General features: G+C 49.8%; 1 protein-coding gene across 1 annotated transcript in view; it reads left to right on the plus strand.

Moving 5' to 3' along the window:
• The first annotated feature begins 3,568 nt into the window (after positions 1-3,568).
• The window catches only part of CCND3 (cyclin D3), a 64,047-nt gene continuing 47,383 nt past the window's right edge, over positions 3,569-20,232 (plus strand). Inside the window, exon 1 of the mRNA XM_019546642.1 lies at positions 3,569-3,767. The gene's annotated coding sequence lies outside the window, so the exon portion shown is untranslated. The remainder of the gene's footprint in view (positions 3,768-20,232) is intronic.

Genomic DNA, 20,232 nt, shown 5'->3' on the forward strand with positions numbered 1-20,232 from the left:
TCAAGCGAAGGCTAGATGTGTATCTAGCTGGGGTAATGTAGGCCCAGCACTCTTTCCTGCTTATGCAGGGGGTCGGACTCGATGATCTACTGAGGTCCCTTCCGACCCTAGCATCTATGAATCTATAAGTTAGCTTTGTCATCTGGTGTGACGACTAGATTTCCTAGCATGTCTTGCAGGGGCCCCACATTACCCAGTACCTTCTTTTTGTCCCCTACGTATTTAAAAAAGGACTTGTTGTCCTTGATCTGGGAAGCTAGTCCCAGTCCCATCTCTGCCTTGGCCTTCCTAACTACCCCCCTACATCCCTGAGCAACCGCAGTGTCGTCCTCCCTGGGGATGGCCCCTCCCTGCCATCAGGTGAGCCTCCCTTTTAGCTAGGAGACATTCCCAGATGCTTTTGGTGAGCCGTGGGGGCTTTTGCGCTCTCTTGCCCCCTTTGATCTGTGCTGGGTTTACCTCCCTTTGGGCTTGGAGAATCGTCTCCTTAAGGAGCAACCACACTTCTTGGACACCCAGCTCCCCTCCAGGACCTCAGTGCTTCCCTAACTATTCTCCTTACCTCACTGAAGTCCACCGATTGTAGTCCAAGGCTGCTGCCTTGCTGCAGGCCTTTGCCACCTTGCGCTGGATGGTGAATCCCAGCAGGCGATGATCACTGTCACCCAGGTAGTCAAGCACCTGCAGCCCCCTCACCAGGTTGTCGCCCGTGGCCAGCACCAGGTCCAACAAGGTGTTTCCCCTGGTGGGTGTCTGCCACTTTAAGGGCTGAACCAAGCAGCCAGCAGGTGCTTGATTGCGATGGCCATTTTAGATCTCTGGCCACCTATATAAACAGAGCAGTTCACTGCTGGCAGGCCAGGCACAAGCATCACTTGGCTGCAAGGCTGCAGCCTAGAGGGAAGGGCAGGAGCTTGAGGGGGTGCTTTGGAGGCTCCTGGTCCTGGGCGTGACCTAAAACTGCACCCTGCCAGGAGTGGGTGGCCTGGTGGGGCTCTCAGTGGTGCGGAAGCCCCCAGGAAATGCCAGGCCACTTACCACCCTGGTGAAAGGTGGGTTGGGGCACCTTAATAACCCCAGCTCCCTCACCCAGGTGGGTGGTAGGACCAAGAAGGCGGACCCGGGTTAGAGAGTGGGCTATAGACTCAGAAGCTTGACTTAGAATACCCCCGACTGATCAGTGCTGGGACCAGGACCAGAATGGCTAAAAGGGGCCAGGGACCCACCGCGAGGGTTGCCCAGAGCTGAGGTCCTGGGGTTTCTGACTGGCCTTGGAGGTGAGGTCAGGGCCTGTGTGGCCAAAGGTCCCAGGGGGATCACACCCAAGAGGGGAAAGTGTTCAGGGAGCTAGGCAGCCCAGAATGAGGGCGGAGTAATCCACCTGATTGGAGGGATCTGGCTGGAGTTTGGATTGGAGGATTCTGGGGCCCAGTGTAGGGCTAGTGATGTTAACATCTGTGGATGCCATCTGCGAGGCTTGGGCTGCAGTGTAGGGGAGGAACGGAGCTGCAGATAGTGCCCCCTGGCATCAGGGCAAGAAATGGGCAGCCTCCCACCTAATTAATATCATAATTATATATCATCAAGGCACGGCAGGCGAGGAGGTGAGCAGTTGGCCCAGAAACAGGTAGGTGGGCCATTGGTAGACTGGCCCTGAGGAACCCCCTTGTTACAGGGGACATGGCTTATGAGGGGAGGCTGAGGGAACTGGGTTTATTTAGTCTGCAGAAGAGAAGACTGGCAGGGTTTAATAGCAGCCTTCAGCTCCCTGCAGGGCGGTTGCAAAGAGGACGGAGATGGACTGATCTCAGTGGTGGCAGATGACAGAACAAGGAGCGATGGGCTCAAGTTGCAACAAGGGAAGTTTAGATTAGATGTTAGGAAAAATTTTCTCACTAGGAGGGTAGTAAAGCCCTGGAACAGGTTACCCAGTGGGGGTGGACTCTCCATCCTTAGAAGTTTTCAAGACCTAGTTAGACAAAGCTTTGGCTGAGATGATGTAATTGGGGCTGGTCCTGCTTTGAGCAGGGGTTGGACTAGATGTGACCTCCTGAGGTCCCTTCCAACCTGAATGTTCTATGATTCCTGCTAATCTCTCCACAGGTGTTTAAAGACCCTCCCCATCATTTTTAATGGGCTTGATGTTCCACTATGCAAACTATCTTTTTTTCTGCAGTAGAGCTGTCTGTTTGCTGCTTCTGGTCATGTCAGCCTCCTATTTCACAGCCCCTGCAGACTCTTTTCAGCTCTAGGTAAATACCTTAACTCAGGCGTGGTCCTATTAACTTGGGTGTAAAAAGGAACTGACAGTGAAGTATTGGAGGTGGTGTTTAGATGCTCAAGACAGCTAAATTTTGTTTTATGAATCTGACTGAGACACATTTAACTATAATGCCTAGGGCACTAGCAACAATATCAATATCGTCTTTGACTATTTGGATGATTTTTGCCTAATTTGATGGGGGGGGGTGCTTAAACTGGTACATAATCCAGCAAATCACTGCACGTTCCAATGGTTTTATTTGTTTTTGCTTTGATCTTAAACTGAATAATGTTGTGCTGGCACCCTAGTATCTTAATCAAGCTCCTAGTTTCTCTTTAGCTGGAGAAAAAACGATGTGTTGTGTTATCTGTGATGGTGTGCAACACAATCGATGTCTCCCTTTTCAAAATCCTAGATCCACCCATGTCTATTTTATGCAGGACAGGGTAGCACCAATGCTGCTGCTGAGCCCTGCTGATTCCATCTCTTCTGTTGTACTGTGACCACACGTTCAACTTTATCTCTTTACCACCATCACTGCCACAGCAAACTGCCTGGCATTCATACAATCTGCAAATACCTTTTGGATCCTTCACAGTGCAGACAAAGACAGGGGAATGGCCCTCTTCTAGCCTATAAGACCATACATTCCCCTCCACTGTTTCAACTAGATACTGTCTTCTGAACTACCTAAAATGTGGTGCAGGGGCACTACGTGCTGATCACCAGTTGCCACATAACCCCTCCCCAAGTCAGCTAAGTTTCAACAGTTGGTAGTGTTGGTTCGGGCATGACGTCCCATTGGTAGCGTTGATTCAGGCATGACGTCCTGGCTGTAAGGATTTGGACATGATGTCCTTGCTGTAATAAGAAGCATCATGGGATCTCTGATAGCTGTGGCTGGTCGGGATCTCTGTCTCAGCCAAAAAACGGTGCTGCTGAGTTTGTGTCCCAACAGGAAAAAAGCTTGCGTCTACAAAGGATGCCTCTTAATCTCACATGAAGAGTCTAAATCACTTGTCAGGGCTTATCTAACAAGGGGAACATCTCAGATTTGTCTCTTAGTAAGAAGTGTGCTTTTAGTGGAGTTTAATTTTGCTTCTCTCGGGTGTTCGCATCTCTTGATCTCAATTTTGGCAAACATCAGAAAGTCAGTTACATGCTTCAGAAGCTAAAGAACAGGAAACCCCCCTCTCCTGCAGCGCCCACCCCTTATTTCCTGTTTAAGTACATGTGTGGGAGAGCGAGAGCATCACAGAGGCCAATAACTGTGTTAAAAAAAAAAAACAACAAAGAATGTAAACAACAGCTGTCACGCTGGAAATCGAAGGTCCTGATCTCACTTGTTTCAGATCGTAACACAGCCTCCACCCGGCTCTGGCTAAGGCAGCAGTGGCACCGCAAGTAGTAACATACGGAAAAAGAAGGGGGTGGAGTAGGAGAAAGCTGGGATTGCTCACAGGAAAAACATCCGGAGAAGTCAATTTGTTGACCATCAAGAAAGGTAGGAAGCTAATGTGGTCGCTTTATCACTGTAAAAGCGTACTTTGAAACAGAGCGAGAGAGAGAAAGATCTCATGTCAGCTTAGGCAACCAGCAAAACGGGATTGAAGAAAGGCAGGTTGAATATAATTATACTGAAAAGCCTGGGGATACTGTGAAGTGGTTACTTGCGATCAGGTGGTTGCTTGTTAAAGATAGATACTGCTGCTGAGTTTGATGTGTGTGTGAACTCCCTTGTGCAAATAGTGACAGAACAGGCAGAGCAGTGACGCAGTAATTTCTCCACCAAAGGCAGGTGTGTATGTCTGGAAAGCACTGGAGCAAAGGTGTGACAGGTTTTCTGTCTGTTAGCTGGCTAACATGAGATGTCTGTTGTCTTGCCAAAGGCACAGGGTCTGATTTTTCAGAGCCGCGGCAGCTTCCTCCGGGAGCTATGGGAACTCAACACGTCTGAAAACCTGCATCCTTACGAGTACATGACCCTGACCCAGTGCGACTGAGTGAAAATTGGAGTGAGAGCTTTAGCTGGTCTGCGTCAAAACCCCCCCAGCACACTGCTATTGCCCATAGCTAAGCAATGGGTCAGGTTTAACCAAAAACATCTGTAAGAGCAGAAGCTGAATCTCAAACCACAAGGAAACATGGCTTCTTCCTTCCTTCCTTCCAGTAGCTCTGCATACCTGAGTTCATACGCACACCTTGGTACTTCGCTGTCACATGAGGCATCAGCACAGCCTGTCAGAACCCATGGCAGCAGCTTAGTGTACTCATTATTCACCTATCACCTGACATAGCTGGCACCTACTTGTAATATGGCACATGTGAATCTCCAGTGAAAGAACGGCACATCTCATGGGTGCCACAAATGAACTCACTATGTGTCTTATTTTTTATCAGCCTAGAGTTTGTCTCTTATGAGGCTCAGGGCAGGACTGAATGGGCTACATGACTGCGGACGAGCAGAAGCAGTAAAGGCTGGGTGGGCATGTGAGCACCCAGCAAGAGATCAGAGTACTGAACAAGGGTAGCATTTTGTTGATGTAATGTATCAGCAGCCCCCCAATCTAGGAGAAATCCCCCCCCAAAAGCCAGCCAGCTTGGAGGTTCAGGACCAGAACCTCAAACTTCCCAGGCAATAGGGAGTGCTTGCAAAGGAGAAGCAGGTAGAAGCACAGCATGGGAGTGTGGTGTTGTGGTTAAAGCAAGGAGCCCTGTGCAAGTCTACTAGGTCTCATTTTGGTTCTACCTGACATCACTGAGTGAATTACTGGCAATATTCCCTGTGCCTCAGCTTCCTGTTTTGTGCACTGGAAAGCATGATCTAACCTCACAATGGGTATAAGTTACATTCTTCTGAAAGACATGATGTACGTGCCATTATTATTGCTATTGCTGTTTGTTTTATATGATGAGGCTATAGGAATCGCAATGTCTGACCAGAGCACTAGTTTCCTCTAGTCTGATGCCTTGCTTTGAACTGTCTGCAATATCTAATATTTCAGGGGTCGTTCCAGCCAATGTAGGGCTTGAGCAGACCTGTGACTCAAAGCCAAGCCGTGCTGCGGTGCTTGTGAAGAAGCATAGGGACGGAGCTGAGTAATAGATTCTGCTGAACACCTCGGTGATTAAAGCAAGACTTGGGCAGAGTTGTTGAGCCCAGGTCCAAGCTTGCATTTCAGACAACCCTGCTCAGCTGCCTCATCCCCTCCACTGGCACCTTTCATTTGTGATTGAAGAGGCCATCGCTGCCCAGGTCTGAGCAGCTCCTTCCTAAGCTGATTGTAACCCAGAAGCCAGGCATTCCTCCACCTCCGTCTCCTGAAGCAGCGATGCTGCCCTCCTTTAAATATTATCTTAGTGGTTGGAAGCTCGTCCAGGAAGAGGGATAGCAGGGTTCCCTCCTCAGCCTGGGTACGCTCAATCCTGTTACCTAGAAGCCTGCCCTAACCACCAGGCTAAGGCATAGTAACAGTCGGGGCGGGGGGATGTCACCCACCCCTCTATTCCAGCCGTGTCATTGTGCAAACAAGAATTCCTGGTTCCTTGGGCCAGGAAGAGAGTGCACAAAGGGACTGTGGTGGTTCGGACACTCATTTGGGAGCGGGGAGACCTGGATCCCAGCTCCAGTGCTCAAGACAGCCCATGCTTTTTACCAATGACCACTTGGTGTAAGAGAGACAGACAGTCCTGAGAAGGCTCAGGGGATGATTTCAGGCAGCAGATCCCTGCAGATTCCTGCAGTTCCTGAGAGAGGCACCTCAGCTGCAGACAGGGCAGGATGATGTTTCATATGGCCCCCTAGCCTCCTCCTTCTAAGCCTGCAGACTAATTTAGATCCATTCCCAGCTGCCCCAACTCTCTGTATCAGGAGCCTTGACACTTCACACAGGACTAGATGGGTTCCAGTTTTGGGCTCTGTGGCACTGAACTTGCAGGTGCTTGAGTCCTTTGCTGGATCTGGTCCTGAGTCCTGGTTTGGAAAGTTCAGAAGGGAAATCAGTCATGAATAACTGTTCCAAACCATTGCCCTGCTTCTGTTACTGGTACAGAGACATTTGCTTGGCAAAAGGCAAAAAAAAGGAGACTATCTTGGCCCTGTTCTACATGGATCCTACTCAGCTAGAATCCCTTGTGTAATTAAAAAAAAAAAAATGAAGCGGCAACTCCATTACTGCCCTGAGAGAATGCCTTAAAAGTAACAGAAGCTGACACTTAATACACATGCCAAACGAGCCGTGCATCAGAGACTCACAGAACACTTTTCAAGCATCAAGTACAAGAGCCGATAGTTAACAAGGCCCAAGAGAATTTGGGATTCCTGGCACTTCATGACGTAACTACAGTCTCTCTCTCCGTCTGCATTAGGACCCAGGAGTCCTGACTCTCACTCCTTAGTCACATCACTAGACATACTGCCTCTCTTACGGTGATAACCACAGGTCTGTGTAGAATGGATTCCTACCAAAACACACAATATGAGTGGGTCTGCATCACGGGGAGCATTACAAAGAGCCGTGTCTAGGAAAACACCCAGCTTTTCTTGGTGCTCCATCTGGCTCTCCAGACTCAAACCTCGACCTAGATGCACTGTGCCAACTCTTGCTGAATGACCATGCTATGCTGAGTAAGTTAATGGGCAGCTCACACTTGATTTTGGCAGGTCAGCTTTCTCTCCACCGAACGTTTGCAGAACCCAGAAGCTGAGCTGCCTGTGTATTTTCCTTGACACTTCTGGCCTTTTTTTACCTTGATGACCTCTCTTGCCTGCCAGGAGAACAGGGCTTGCAGCTCCTTCCAACTGTTGTGGCCCTGAAATTCTGACCAGTAATGGGGGAGAGAGCAGGAGGCTGGGCAGTATAACCAGATGCTTACCTAGGGTCCTGTGCCAACGTTATCAGCTCATGGTAGTACTCCAGGGCCTGTCTCCAAACCCCACCCTCCTTCTTTAGCTGCCGACACCAGCTGCAAGGACTTTGATAAAGCCAAAACACGCACCCGCTGGTGTGTCCCTGCACACATGGTTACATAAGAGCATATGCTTGAACTAGCACCACCGCTCTGCCATACTAACCATCTTGCACACGCATCCGCTCATCTAGACAGGCACCTACAATTCTCCCAGGCACCCTGAAGCACACAGTCTCCTTTCTTGTGCTTCTTCCATGCAGCGGGGGCTGCTGCAAGCTGCGCTCTTTAAGCGGCAGTTGCGGAGGTGTCACTCCCCAGTGCAAGGGTTCCCCTGCCTCGCTGTGCCTCTTCACTTCCCGTGCTGCAATACTTTGTTTCTTCGCTAGGAGGAACTCTTGGGCAAAGAACTTGGCATTTCACAGGTGATACCAACCGAGGGGGTGTGAAGGCTGTTGCTCTGTTCTCTGGCTGTAGGCTGGCATTCTGTTCTGGATTCAGGAAACAGGCCTTGCTGAAATGAGGCCTGTACATTTTTTTAGATCACAGTAGTTTTCACTGGCATGAGGTCAGAGAGCAGGGAAACCCTGAAAACAGATGTCAAAGGAGGACAGAAGGCAGAACAATGGCCTAGGACTTGGGAAACCTTGATTCTGGTCCTAGCTCTGTCACTGGCCTGCCAGGTGACCTTGAGCAAGTCATTTTACTGCTCCATACCTCAGTTTCCACATCTGTAAAATGGGCACGGTGCTACTGACCTTGTTTGTAAAGAGCTTTGAGATCCACCTATGAAAAGTGCTATGTGAGTGCCAGAGGCTGTTGAGAGTTGCTAGTGCCTAAGGAGCCCTTGGGAAGATTGTGCGAAGCTGTGTGTCATGGGTGGGCTGCCCGTGTCTTGCCTGCAGATAGCCAGTGTTATGGAGATTAGTAGACAATTACAGTTATAGGTACAACTATCCTTTCAATAGTGCGGTGAGAAGCAAAGCTAATTCCTGCTTCATGGCCCGAGATGGGGGACAGGGAGAGACTTTCCAGATGAGCAGGTTACTCCAGCTTTGCCCACAAGAAGGGATAGCATGGCAGAGTCAGGGTGTTCCTGGGGTAGTGAACAGGGCATGTGATGACCGGACTTGAGTACCTGCTATCCCCAGGAACGTGTTTAAAGGAAAATCAATCCTATTCAGGAGATCTCTGGTGGTTCCAAGCTTCATGGCTAGCAAGGTTTTTTTCCCCCCTGCTACGAATGCTTCATTTGGTTTCTGCATTTTCTCCCATCTTCCCCTGAAGCTGTGGACACTGGCTGCAGCTCTGTGTGGAAACATGGCTGGGTTGCACTGGTACTTCTTCCAGTACTTAGAAACCTTGCAGATAGTTGTGGATATTCGGGGTCAAATCAACTGCCAGATTTGGGATCAGGAAGGAATTTGTCCCTCGATCAAATTAGCAAGGCCCGTGGGTATTTAGCCTTTCTCTGTAGTGCATAGTGTTTAGCCTCCCTGAGATCCGCTGAGCACATTTTAACCAGACACATCAAGACTAGATACCTGTATGGAATACATGCTTTAGGCTGGGGATGTCAAAGATGTGCCCTGCAGGCCAGATCCCGCCAACAGAGCGCTATTGTCCAGGCCCTAGTGCCGCAACCAGCTTTGCGCATCACATGCAGCATGCTCTGCTCTCCTTGAAGCACCACTTTCTGAAAGCCCTTCCTTTCTTTTCTTTTGCTTTGGTCCATGCAAGCACAGTGTATTAGGCTCGCTTTGACCAGACAGGCTGCCTTTTATTTCTGCAGCATCTGGATGAGGCAGGTTAAATCTGTCTCTGCTGCCCCCCTCAGTTCCCTCTCTCCTTACCAAAAAAGCTACCAAAAGGTCGACATCTTTTGTCGCTAGAGGGCAGATTGTTACCAGGATAGTTGACTTTCAGATGTCTTCTGAGGTGTTACACTGGCAAAGAATAACCCTCCAGACTTAAAAACCCAGAAAAAAAATCCATTCTTCACCCATTAGCTACTGAAAAGCAGGAGAGTCTTTTTTTTTTTTTTTTTCAAACAAATGCAGGAGTTTCCAGACTGGATCAGACCAGGGATTACCTAGTCCTGTCTGTATTGTGCTGCTGGAGAAGTGGCCGGTATTCAACATTCAGTGTGCGCTGATGGAATGACCTGCACAAAAAGACGTTCTCCTTCGCATGCTGCCCGATGGTGGGTGGTTTATGCCCCGGATAGCCATATAGTCAATATTTTTAGAATAGTTCTATCCAGCGTAACTCTGGATGCCATCATTATTCATGTAAGTAACTGCCTGTTTAAACCTGCTAAACTGCTATCTTCACTAATAGCTTGACTGGGTTTACTATCCCCCTGAAGATGCAGTCCCAGTGTGATGCCCTGGCAACAAGGGCTAAGATGGTATCTGAATATAGCAACAATGAAATACCAAGCAGAAACAGGGAGGTGATAACACCAGCTTAGTTCACATTGGTGAGACCATTCCTGCCATTTGATGTCCAATTCTGGTGTCTAATTCTCTTTTAAAAAGATATGGGCAAAGTATAGGCGATCCAGAGAAGAGCTTTAAGAATGGGCTGTGGTCTGAGTAACACCACTTTACAATGAATGCATGAAGGAGTTCGCTCTCTCAAGCTTATCCAAGATTGAGGCAATTTAATTGCAATTCTGTAAATAACTACCCAGAGAGAAGGTATTTGGTATTAGAGGGCTGTTTAATCTTGCAGACCACAGCATAACAGGATCCGATTGCTGGAAGTGTAGGTCAGCAAAGTTCAAACTGGAAAGATGCACATTTTTAACAGGGAACATAACTAATCGTGGGAACAGCTTCCCACAGAGCCAGACAGTTCTTCGTCTCTCGGAGCAAAAATGAAGCATCACTCTAAAAGGTTCTGCTCAGGTTCAACCACAAGTCTCTGGACTGGAGGTAGGAATGGCTGGGTGAGGTTTTATGGCCGGTGTTATGTAGGAGGCGATGGTGAGGTAGGTATTCGTCTTTCAGATAAAAAACCAGGACAGGGAGCTTAAGTGACTTTCCCAAGATCACAGAGGCAATCAGTGTCAGCATGAGGACTTGAACTCTTCTTGTCCTAGTTCTTAGTCCTGGGCTCAACCCTGGCCTCCTCCTTATTTGCTGCTGAGGCAACAGAGCTCCAAGGTTTCTTAACTGTTTCATTCCATCCACACACGACCCCTTGTAAAATCCAAGCTATGCATACGCCCAAATCGGACATTCAGGGAACATCTGTCCAGTTGAAAATGGTTCTGAGGATATTTCTGTTTGTGGGAGACCTTTTTGATTCTAACACCAGGTTAGAAGCACTTCATGTCTATTCTGTTGAAAGCACGTGGCTCCGATTTTGACTCACAGTGCCATGTCTAATCAACCAGGCATGCAGACCCACAGCTAAAGGCCGCCCTGCATTTTGCTGCCGAGAACTATTACAGATCACTGGTCAGCTGGCCCTGCCTCATCAGTGACTCAGTGAGATTTCTGTTCTGTTCTGTTCAGTTCTCTCTCCATCTGCTTGCAGCTCTGGGGTCTGAAGGTTAATAAGATCAGCTATCCTGGGAAAGAAAGCATATGGTCACTGGTAAGACCAAGGTTTTTCTTCCTGGAAAGGCAAAGGGAAGTGGTGTTTTGGATCTTCTGGGAGAATACATCATAGAGAGAGCTGGGTGATGCTAGTGGCAAAAAGGGTCCACCCATCACATTCTTCACACTAGTATGGGGAAGTATGGGTCTCCATTCTGTCTTGCCCTTCAGTTGGAAAATACGTTGCTGTTGATACCCCATTAAAGAATATTTCTGATCTTCACCCTCCCTGTCCTCCTCCTATCTCTGAAGAGAAGACTAAGAGGGGATTTAATAGCAGGCTTCAACTCCCTGGTGGGTATTTCCAAAGAGGCTGGAACTGGACTGTTCTGAGCAGTGGCAGATGACAGAACAAGGAGCAATGGGCTCAAGTTGCAGCAAGGGAGGTTTAGGTTAAATATTAGGGAAAACTTTCTCACTGGGAGGGTAGTAAAACACTGCAACAGGCTACACAGAGAGGTTGTGGACTCTTCATCCTTGAAGGTTTTTAAGTGCGGCTTAACAAAGCCCTGTCTGGAATGATCTAGTTGGGGCTGATCCTGCTTTGAGCAGGAGGTTGGAGTAGATGTGAGCTCCTGAGGTCCTTCCAACCCTAATTTCCTATGATTCTGCCTTTCACCCCTGTCTTGGCCAGGGTCCCTCCAGGTCATCTTGCCAGAAGGCTCAGGCACTTCACTGCTGCAGTGTTTTACCCACTGGTCTGAGCATCCTCACAAGTTATACCAGGTACCTTGTAACCAGGACATCTCCCAGGGATTCCAGTGGCATGGGAGATACAGCACGGAACACATAGCCATGAGTGAAGCATCGCTAGTCTTTTGACCACGGCTTTCTTTTGCCATGTCAATAGCTGACGGCAAATACCATCGCCTGGGGCATTTAAAACAAGACTAGAAAAGCCTTAAAGAACAGACTGCTTAGAACAGGCCTGCATTGCCCCCAGGATGCATGGACCATAGATCATCAACTTCTGAGGTCCTTCAGGGTAACAGCAACTCTCTGCATGTTGCGTCCTATACAGTACTGAATGTGCTGCTGCTTTATAATAATGGAGTAGATGACACAATAAAGTCATTTCTGGTTCATTTCTCAGCATGCTCCAGCCACGGCCTCCAGGGTAGCGATCCCGACACCTGATGTGGGGTGCACTGCCAGCCTCCCAAGTCTCCACATACCCCCAGCTGGCAAAGATCCCCATCCTCATCCTCTCAGCAGTTAACATAGCCTTCACTTCCCTCACAAGCAGCAATAACATGAAAGAGGAAGCTGAGCTCAAGGACATGCTCTTTAACAGCTCCTGGACCCAGCATGTAGAGGCAGAGGAGACATCTGGGCTCAGAAACCCAAAATGCTTTCTCCTCTTTAGTGCAGATTGACTGCTGCATGCAGAATTTTATCCCTCCTTCTGCACCCTCCCACCCCTCGAGCTAGGAGCTCTGAGGCACAAGGCTCACCTGATTTGTCCCCCATGTCTCTCCTCCTAGTGCACCGTGACCAGAAATGTGTCTGCACCACAAGCCTCAGCACCAGGGCTAATGCCTTCTGTGCTGAAGCTAGTCAGCTGCAGGGTCATACAGTGACCCCTTTGTAGCAATGCTGGTGGGGGGGACTGTCTCACCCTGCCTCTGGATTCAAACCCTCCCAAATTCAGAATCCACCATTTGGGCATTTTCTTGAGCATGAAGTGGCAAATGCAACTGAATTAACCCCGTGTTTGCTGAACTGAACCCCAAATCATCTGGGGTGAGTAAATGTGAAAGTGACTTTGCTACCCCGGTGCCCCACTCGAGTCACAAAAGAGGACCATGCCTTCGGAGCACCGGTGAAAGTGCTGCAGCACAAGGCGGACATCCTCTCCCTGATAAACCTGGAAGCGGAGCTCACAGGAGGACAGGGTGATGCCTGCCTCCTTTCATGCCTGTGCCAGTTGTGCCCCTCCTTCTGTGACTAGCAGCTTGCCAGAGGAAGCCGTATCTGCTTCGGAGCCTGAGCCACAGTGGTGCTCAGACTGTGCCTTTGATCGCTTTGCAAAGAGCAAGGTGTTGCTGGCCCTGTACGGTGACAGTCTTCCTCCTGAGGCCCAGCATCGACGGTGCTCTGACAGAAAAGGCCACTTATCTCTCAGCACTTTACCACATTAGGGTTTCTTGCCGCTGTCTTTGACAAGCATCTAAATTATCTTCAGGAAACCACATGGCGGGTGTTGCCTTAGCAGGGTGTCGGGTGGGGGAGGGAATCCTGCTTCTCCAGCCTGAGCATCCCGGGGAAGTGTAGCTAGGTGCAGGCTGCAGGGGACCTGATTTGGGGAAGCAATTTAGAGCACTCTACCTGAGTAGAGCGCAACTGTCTGCTATTCCCGTGTAAGAACTGTCAAATTAGCGGGACTGGAGCAGCATGAATAATTCCCCCAGCAGCCTCTGGGATGTGCTGTGTGTGGTCTAGACTGGCTGGTACTTCAAGGCAGATCTTTCTGTAACTTAGAAGCATGCTAGTCAGCTACTGGGAAGACTTCCCCTAATGAAGTGCTTGAAGGCTGATCCCTGAGGGCACCTTGCTGAACTTTTGTTTAAGCCCCAGACTGCTGGAAGACCGTGTGTTGCATCAGTAAGCTGAACTCCAAGACCATGTGCTTTCAGTTCCACATGGGAGCAAGCCTGCCACAAGTTGAAGCCAGAGATTTTATTAGCTATTGGAGATGCTTTTGGTGCAGATGGGTGAACCCCAAAGGGTTCAGAAAATTGGCACGGGGATGAGCAGAGCTGGGTGCTGTTCCTGCCTCTGCCACTGACCATGTGTAGTGGGCTTGGGTGAGTCACTTCATTGGTCTACACTTCTGTTTTTCCTGATCCGTGCAATGTGTGAAGGCCTCTGAAAAGTATGAGTGAAAAAAAGCTAAGTTTTATTGCATCTGCAGACCAGCACTGATGTTCCTAGCAGCTGCCTGGTTTTTCCCAGCTGCAGGCTGGAAAGGCAGAGGCAACATATAAAGTCTCACAATGCCATGAACTCATCAACAGTTCTAAACATGAGCGTATTGACTTGAGGCCTCAGGTTTGGGCTAATTCTTCGATGATCAAATCTAGCTCCCCCGTCCCCACCCTTGGGTGCAATCTGAATTTTCACCAGTGAGGTACCAAATGGTGAAAGATCCCAAAAACGGACAACTGTACTTTATGCATTCAGATCAGGAAAGGATCCTCACGGAGACTCCCGATGAAAAAACCTAATGCAGGGTGTTCAAAAAGGCACTCGAGCGTGAATACTGTCCCTTTAGCCCCCTTTTTCCCGGAGGCCAATCTCCAACAGACCTCATTGATTTTAGTGGGAGAGTTAGTTGAACGGATCCTCTGAAAATCAATATGTAGCTGTCTATGAAGTGCCCTCCATGTTACAGCGAGTGCCTACTTAAACAGAAGTCAGACTTCTAAATGCCTAAATACCTTTGTGGCTTTGACCTTGATTCATGGGAGGAGCCTCTGCTTATTAAACATCTTGGAGAGACATTTGGACTGGCTGATTGCCTGTGTTAGTGGCAGATGTTTGGGTCAGGACCAAAGCAGGAGTAGAGAGCAGGAGCCAGACATGGGACACAATGGACAGCATATATAGCTCATAGGAGCCAGATGAAGGACAGAATAAAGAGGCCGTGAATCTTCTTCTCTGGGCAGGGATCAGAGCAGAGCTTTCAAGCTAGCTGGAAGGGAACAGAGTGTCCGTGGTGTGTAACCAGGTCCACAGGTCACTCAGAGAAGCCCAAGAAGGTCCCTCTTGTGATGCTGAGAGTTAATTTTCATGGGTAGTTGTAACATGTGGCATTTACAGACCAGAAAGGCGATTCCTTGTTTGGCTTCACAGAGAGGCCATGTCTCATTCAGCCACGGCGGTCTGTCAGCCACAGTCTTCTCCCACTGCCTACCAATGACCTTGGAAAAACCCCTTGGTCCTGGGACAAGGAGGAGTCACAGACTGGAAGGGACCTCAGCCTCCTGCACGAGTGCTGTGATGCAGGAATGTTGCTCCTAAATCATCCCTGTCCAATGCTAATCTAACCTCTTCTTGAAATCCAAGTTTCCCTTCATTTCAGTAATAGTTTCCCCACAGTGCTCCATGAAGAGACATCTCTTGGTTTTAACATACCTGCTCCTTACCCACTCCCTACCTCCCCACCACCACGGGGAAAAGGAGGCTTCAGCCTCAAGGACATAGCATGAAATAAGTTCAAGACATGGAACAGCTTCCTTTTACCCCACAATTATTCAGGGCCTTTTTTTCTCAGTCATCCTCATTCACTGCCTAATCCAAAGCCTCTCGAAGTAAGACCCTTGAGTCATTTTAGGGTCTACAAGGAAATCTGAATCCAATCCGCTCTGAAACCTGGGATCATTCCAAACTCAGAGTTTAATGCCATGCCTCAGACCCCTTTTGCACTTATTAGCCAGGCCGGCAGGGTTTTTGCTATTAGCGGGACTTCAGAACAGCAGAAAGATGGAGAGACACAAACAGACGGGCAGAGATAGGGGCCGGTGGCAGCTGTTCAGGATATGCTGCTGATTCTGTGTAGCCCATCTCCCACCCTTTTTGGAAATGGATAGTAAAAAGAGAGAGAAATAGCAACTGATAAAGCCTCACACTGACAAGCAGCTCTGCTCCAAGCAAGCTGCGACCCACAGCCTGTCTCTGGGGATCTGCACCAGCTGGGAGACAATGATAGGCTTCATTGCTCGCTCTGTCTGTTCATTGCTCAGCTCTGGGGATGGTGACGGATATAATCTCCTTTCCTTCCTCTGTCCCTCCCCTCCTCCTTTATGTCTCTGTTTCTTCCTCTCAAGGTCTCTTTAACCCCTGTTAACTCGCTCCAGCAGATTTAGCAACAGCCCTCGGCCTGGTCGGGTGACTGACCCAACCACTCCCCGCACACAGACACTTGGCCTTGGTGTCCTGGGGACTCCACTGGGAGGGGCCAGGCTGGCCAGGTTTCTGGGAAATCCCATGGTCATGCTAAGGGAGAATTTAAAACAGTTAAAATAAGGTAAAAAGATGTGTAGGTAGAAGCTAGGGGCACTGGGATAGGATGAGACAGGGAGCGTGGAGCACTCCCTACGGTGCAGGCAGACCCCCGCAGAGCAAGAGCTGGTGCTACTCGAAGATGGGGCTCTGCATCTGTGCCGGAGCCTGGCTGTGAGGGGCTTCCTCAGACTGGACGCAGTAGTATCTCCCTTGGCTGACACCAGCAGAAGGTTCCCTGGGGCTGTGGCAGATAACAGGACCTGTGCCAGGGTCAGATGAGAGACAGGGGTCCCTCTGTCAGGCAAGGAGGAGAGTACAGTCAGTCACCCACCCTGGCGATCTTCAAAAAGCATCTTGATGCCTGTCTTGCTGGGGTCATCTGATCCCAGCAGTCTTTCCTTCCCAAGTGCAGGGGGGCTGGACCCGATGATCTGCAAAGTCTCTTCCAGCCCCTAACATCTATGAAACTATGAGACTCCCTAAGGCTGGCATGGAGTCTGTGCTACAGTTTTGGGGGAGAATCCCTTAGGCTGGGAATAACTGGATCTTCATCGGCATCAAATGAGGAGAAGGGTCGGGAATAATGGGGTCTGTGCCGGGATCAGATGAGAGAAAGGGGTCCCTTAGGCTGAGACTGAGGGATCAGGCAAGGAGAAGAGTCCCTAAGGCTGTTATGGGGTCTATGCTACCATTGTGGAAGAGAATCCCTCAGGCTGAGGATCTTCATGGCATCAAAACAGGAGAGGGGTTGAGAATACAATGTGGACATTGGAGTCAGGAGTGGACTGGCCAAGTTCGCCGATGACACCAAACTTTGAGGCAAAGCATCCACGCCAGAAGACAGGCGGGTGATCCAGGCTGACCTGGACAAGCTCAGCAAATGGGCAGAGAAGACCTGATGGTGTTTAACACCGAAAAATGCAAGGTTCTCCACCTCGGGAGGAAAAACCTGCAGCACCCTTATAGGCTCGGCAGTGCTACGTTGGATAGCACTACAGAAGAAAGAGACTTGGGGGTCATCACTGGCCACAAGATGAACATGAGCCTCCAATGCGATGCTGCAGCTAGTAAAGCGACCAAAACGCTGGCGTGCATCCATAGATGCTTCTCGAGCAAATCCCGGGACGTCGTTCTCCCCTTGTACTCGGCCTTGGTGGGGCCGCAGCTGGAGTACCGCGTCCAGTTTTGGGCTCCACAATTCAAAAAGGATGTGGAGAAGCTTGAGAGAGTCCAGAGGAGAGCCACGCGCATGATCAGAGGTCAGGAAAACAGATCTTACGATGACGGGCTGAGAGCCACGGGACTCTTTAGCCTGGAAAAGCGTAAGCTCAGGGGTGATCTGATGGCCACCTACAAGTTGATCAGGGGTGACCACCAGGATCTGGGGGAACGTTTGTTCGCCAAAGCGCCCCAAGGGATGACGAGGTCGAACGGTCACAAACTCCTGCGAGACCGTTTCAGGCTGGACATAAGGAAGAATTTCTTTCCTGTCCGAGCCCCCGAGGTCTGGAACAGCCTGCCGGCGGAGGTGGTTCAAGCGCCTACATTGAACGCCTTCAAGAGTAAATTGGATGCTTATCTTGCTGGGATCCTATGACCCCAGCTGACTTCCTGCCCTTTGGGCAGGGGGCTGGACTCGATGATCTCCCGAGGTCCCTTCCAGCCCTAATGTCTATGAAATCTATGAAATCTATGAAATAATGGGGCCTGTGCTGGAGTCTGGTAGGGTGCGGGTGCCTTCTGGCCCAGACACACAACAGGGTCTGTTTTGGGATTCAGTATTCAGGACTGGGCATCCCTTCAAAAGCTGGGTAAAGAGTGCGTCCAAATCAGCTTCCCTACCCATAGCCCAGGGTCTGTGCTGGGTGGCGGACTCCTAACAGGTCTGGGGGCTCCCAGGCTCTGTCTGCTGTGATGGTACAGAGTTCCCACGGCCCCTGCAGACAGCCTGTGGCTTCAGGCTATGCGAAGCGCTGCAGGTCACACTTCACCTGCAAACAACTGTCACCACTTGCAATCTCATTTTCTTTTCCTTTCCATAGCAAGTGAGCCAGGTCCCCCCATCTGGCTGTGGCGGTTAAACAGGTTCGATTTAATCATAGCACGATACAAGAGGCAGAGCAGGGAGAAACAAGGGGGGGAGCACCTGTTCACCTAAAGACAGTAGGCCAGGTTCTGGGTCACGCTGCGCGTGCAAGGGTGCCAGGAAAACCACAGCCAGCAGAGAGGGCGCAGGGGGGAAGTTAGCTGCCCAGATTCTGCTGGGAGTGGAAAGTCAGACGGTAGGGACCTCAAGCAGAGAGGCCTTGTGCAGATTACATCACAGGTGGAGGGGAAGCACAGCAGGCCACTGCCAAGGCAGTGGGGATTGAGGAGGTGCGGGGGGGTGGCAATGAGTACACTCGTGATGCATGTCCGCAGCTGCGCTGAGGAAGCGCCAGCTTCCATGCACTGCTCTCTACCCTGGACCAATGGTCACTAGCAGGAATTGCAGGCAGGAGGGAAAGCTGGCCTGTGGGTACAGGCAAAGGCTGCTTTTGCAGCGCCACGGTGCCTGCATCGTTAAAAGTGCTCTGCATCCTTATGCATCAGGCTGCCTGCCAACTACTGACTGCTTGAGGGCAGGAAGTATCTGTCCCTAGAGGGTGGTTATTCCATAATTGCTCACAATGGGTTTCCTTGCCGATATTTCTGAAGAAGAACACAGGCCGAGACAGGATCATACACACTACAGGCTTCTAGTTTGGCAGCTCATGCGTTCTCTATTTGCCAAGCCCAAATGTTTCTCCGCTCCAGCACCCTGTATCACAGGTGCCTGCAGCAGGCCCATCCGATTTGCTCCCTACAGGGGGAACAGCTGCAAAGCACTGAGCTAAAAAGAGAAGGGGGAAGTTTTTCCTCTCCTTGAAACTTTAGATTAACGCAGCAGGAAAGTCAACAAATACATCGAATTAAGGGATTAAGGGCAACGGTAAGGAATTGGTTTATATTCAAGTAAACACAAACTTCAAAGCTGAGATCTAGTATCCCCTCCCATCTAGTCTGGGTAGTCTGCAGTGGATTACCTTCCACTGGCAATAAGGAGGGACTGAACTGGTTTCCCCTAAATTTTCAGCCAAATAGTTTTTTGTGCCTCCCTGGAACAGACCCTGGGATCTCTCATCTGGAACCAGATGCTGTGTTATCTTCACTTTAATGGAACAATGACGGAGGCCCATACTCTGAGCTAAGATCCAGCCTTTGTCTATAAAAAAAAACTGGTCACATGAAAAGGTTGCTCCTTAGTCAAGGAATTTGTGGATTCATAGATTATAAGGCTAGAAAGGACCGTTGTGAGCATCCAGCCTGAGCTACTGCATAACCCAGGCGATGAGACCCTGCTGAATTCGTTCCTGTTTGTACCAGAGCCAAACTCTTAGAACAACAGCCGGTCTTGATTTGAAAAATGGTCAGTGTTGCAAATCTACCACTACCATTGTGCAGCCATTACGTCGGTTAATCACCCTCATTGCTAATAATGTATCCCTTATTTCTATTCTAAGCTTGTCTAGTGTCAGCTTCCAGCCATTGGATCTTGTTATATCTTTGTCTTCTGAGTTCACAGATTCATAGTTGTTAGGGCTGGAAGGGACCTCACGAGATCATCGGGTCCAGCCCCAAGTCAGCTTGGGTCAGATGAGCCCAGCAAGGTGAGCATCCAGGTGTTTCTTGAACATATCCAGCATAGGTGCTTGCACCACTTCTGGGGGGAGTCTGTTCCAGACTCTGGAGACTCGGACAGTAAAGAAGTTTTTCGTTGTGTCCAGTCTAAAACAGTCTTCCAGCAGTTTGTGACCATTAGACCTTGCTTTCCCTTGGGGCGCCCTGGTGAACAGATGTTCTCCCAGTTCCTGATCCACCCCCCTTATATACTTATAGGCTCCCACCAAGTCCTCCCTGAGCCTATGCTTCTCCAGGCTGAAAAGCCCCGTGCCCCTCAGCCTCTCCTCATAGGGCCTGTTCTCTTGACCTCTAACCATGTACCTGGCTCTCCTCTGGACTCTTGAAGAGCTCTTCACGGTCAAATTCCCATGGTGCAGGAGAAGTTGGTAACATAAGACCATGTAATAGCTCGAGGCTACATCCCCTCAGCGATGCCGAGCACGCAGAGGCATGTCAGGAATGGAAGGACACATGTCCCAAATATTCTGCACCCAGGCTTTCTGACCTGCTGGAGAAATGCATAGAAAGCTGTTATGGTTGCACGACTTTAGGGCAGCCCGAAGGTGGCTCTCAGTTCTGTCAGCATACGGGCAGGCCCCAACCAGGCCCAAAATATGGGAGGAACGACAGTGGCTTAAAACGGTTCCCTTTTGAGATGCATCACTGGGGACGTGCAGCTCAGGAGCAGGGCTTCAGAGCTGGGAGAAGAGAGGGCTAGAACCCGAGCTGCCCACGTGCTTTGGA

Source organism: Crocodylus porosus, unplaced genomic scaffold (genome assembly GCF_001723895.1).
Source record: "Crocodylus porosus isolate Cpor-Errol unplaced genomic scaffold, CroPor_comp1, whole genome shotgun sequence".
In the NCBI taxonomy this organism is placed as follows: domain Eukaryota; kingdom Metazoa; phylum Chordata; order Crocodylia; family Crocodylidae; genus Crocodylus; species Crocodylus porosus.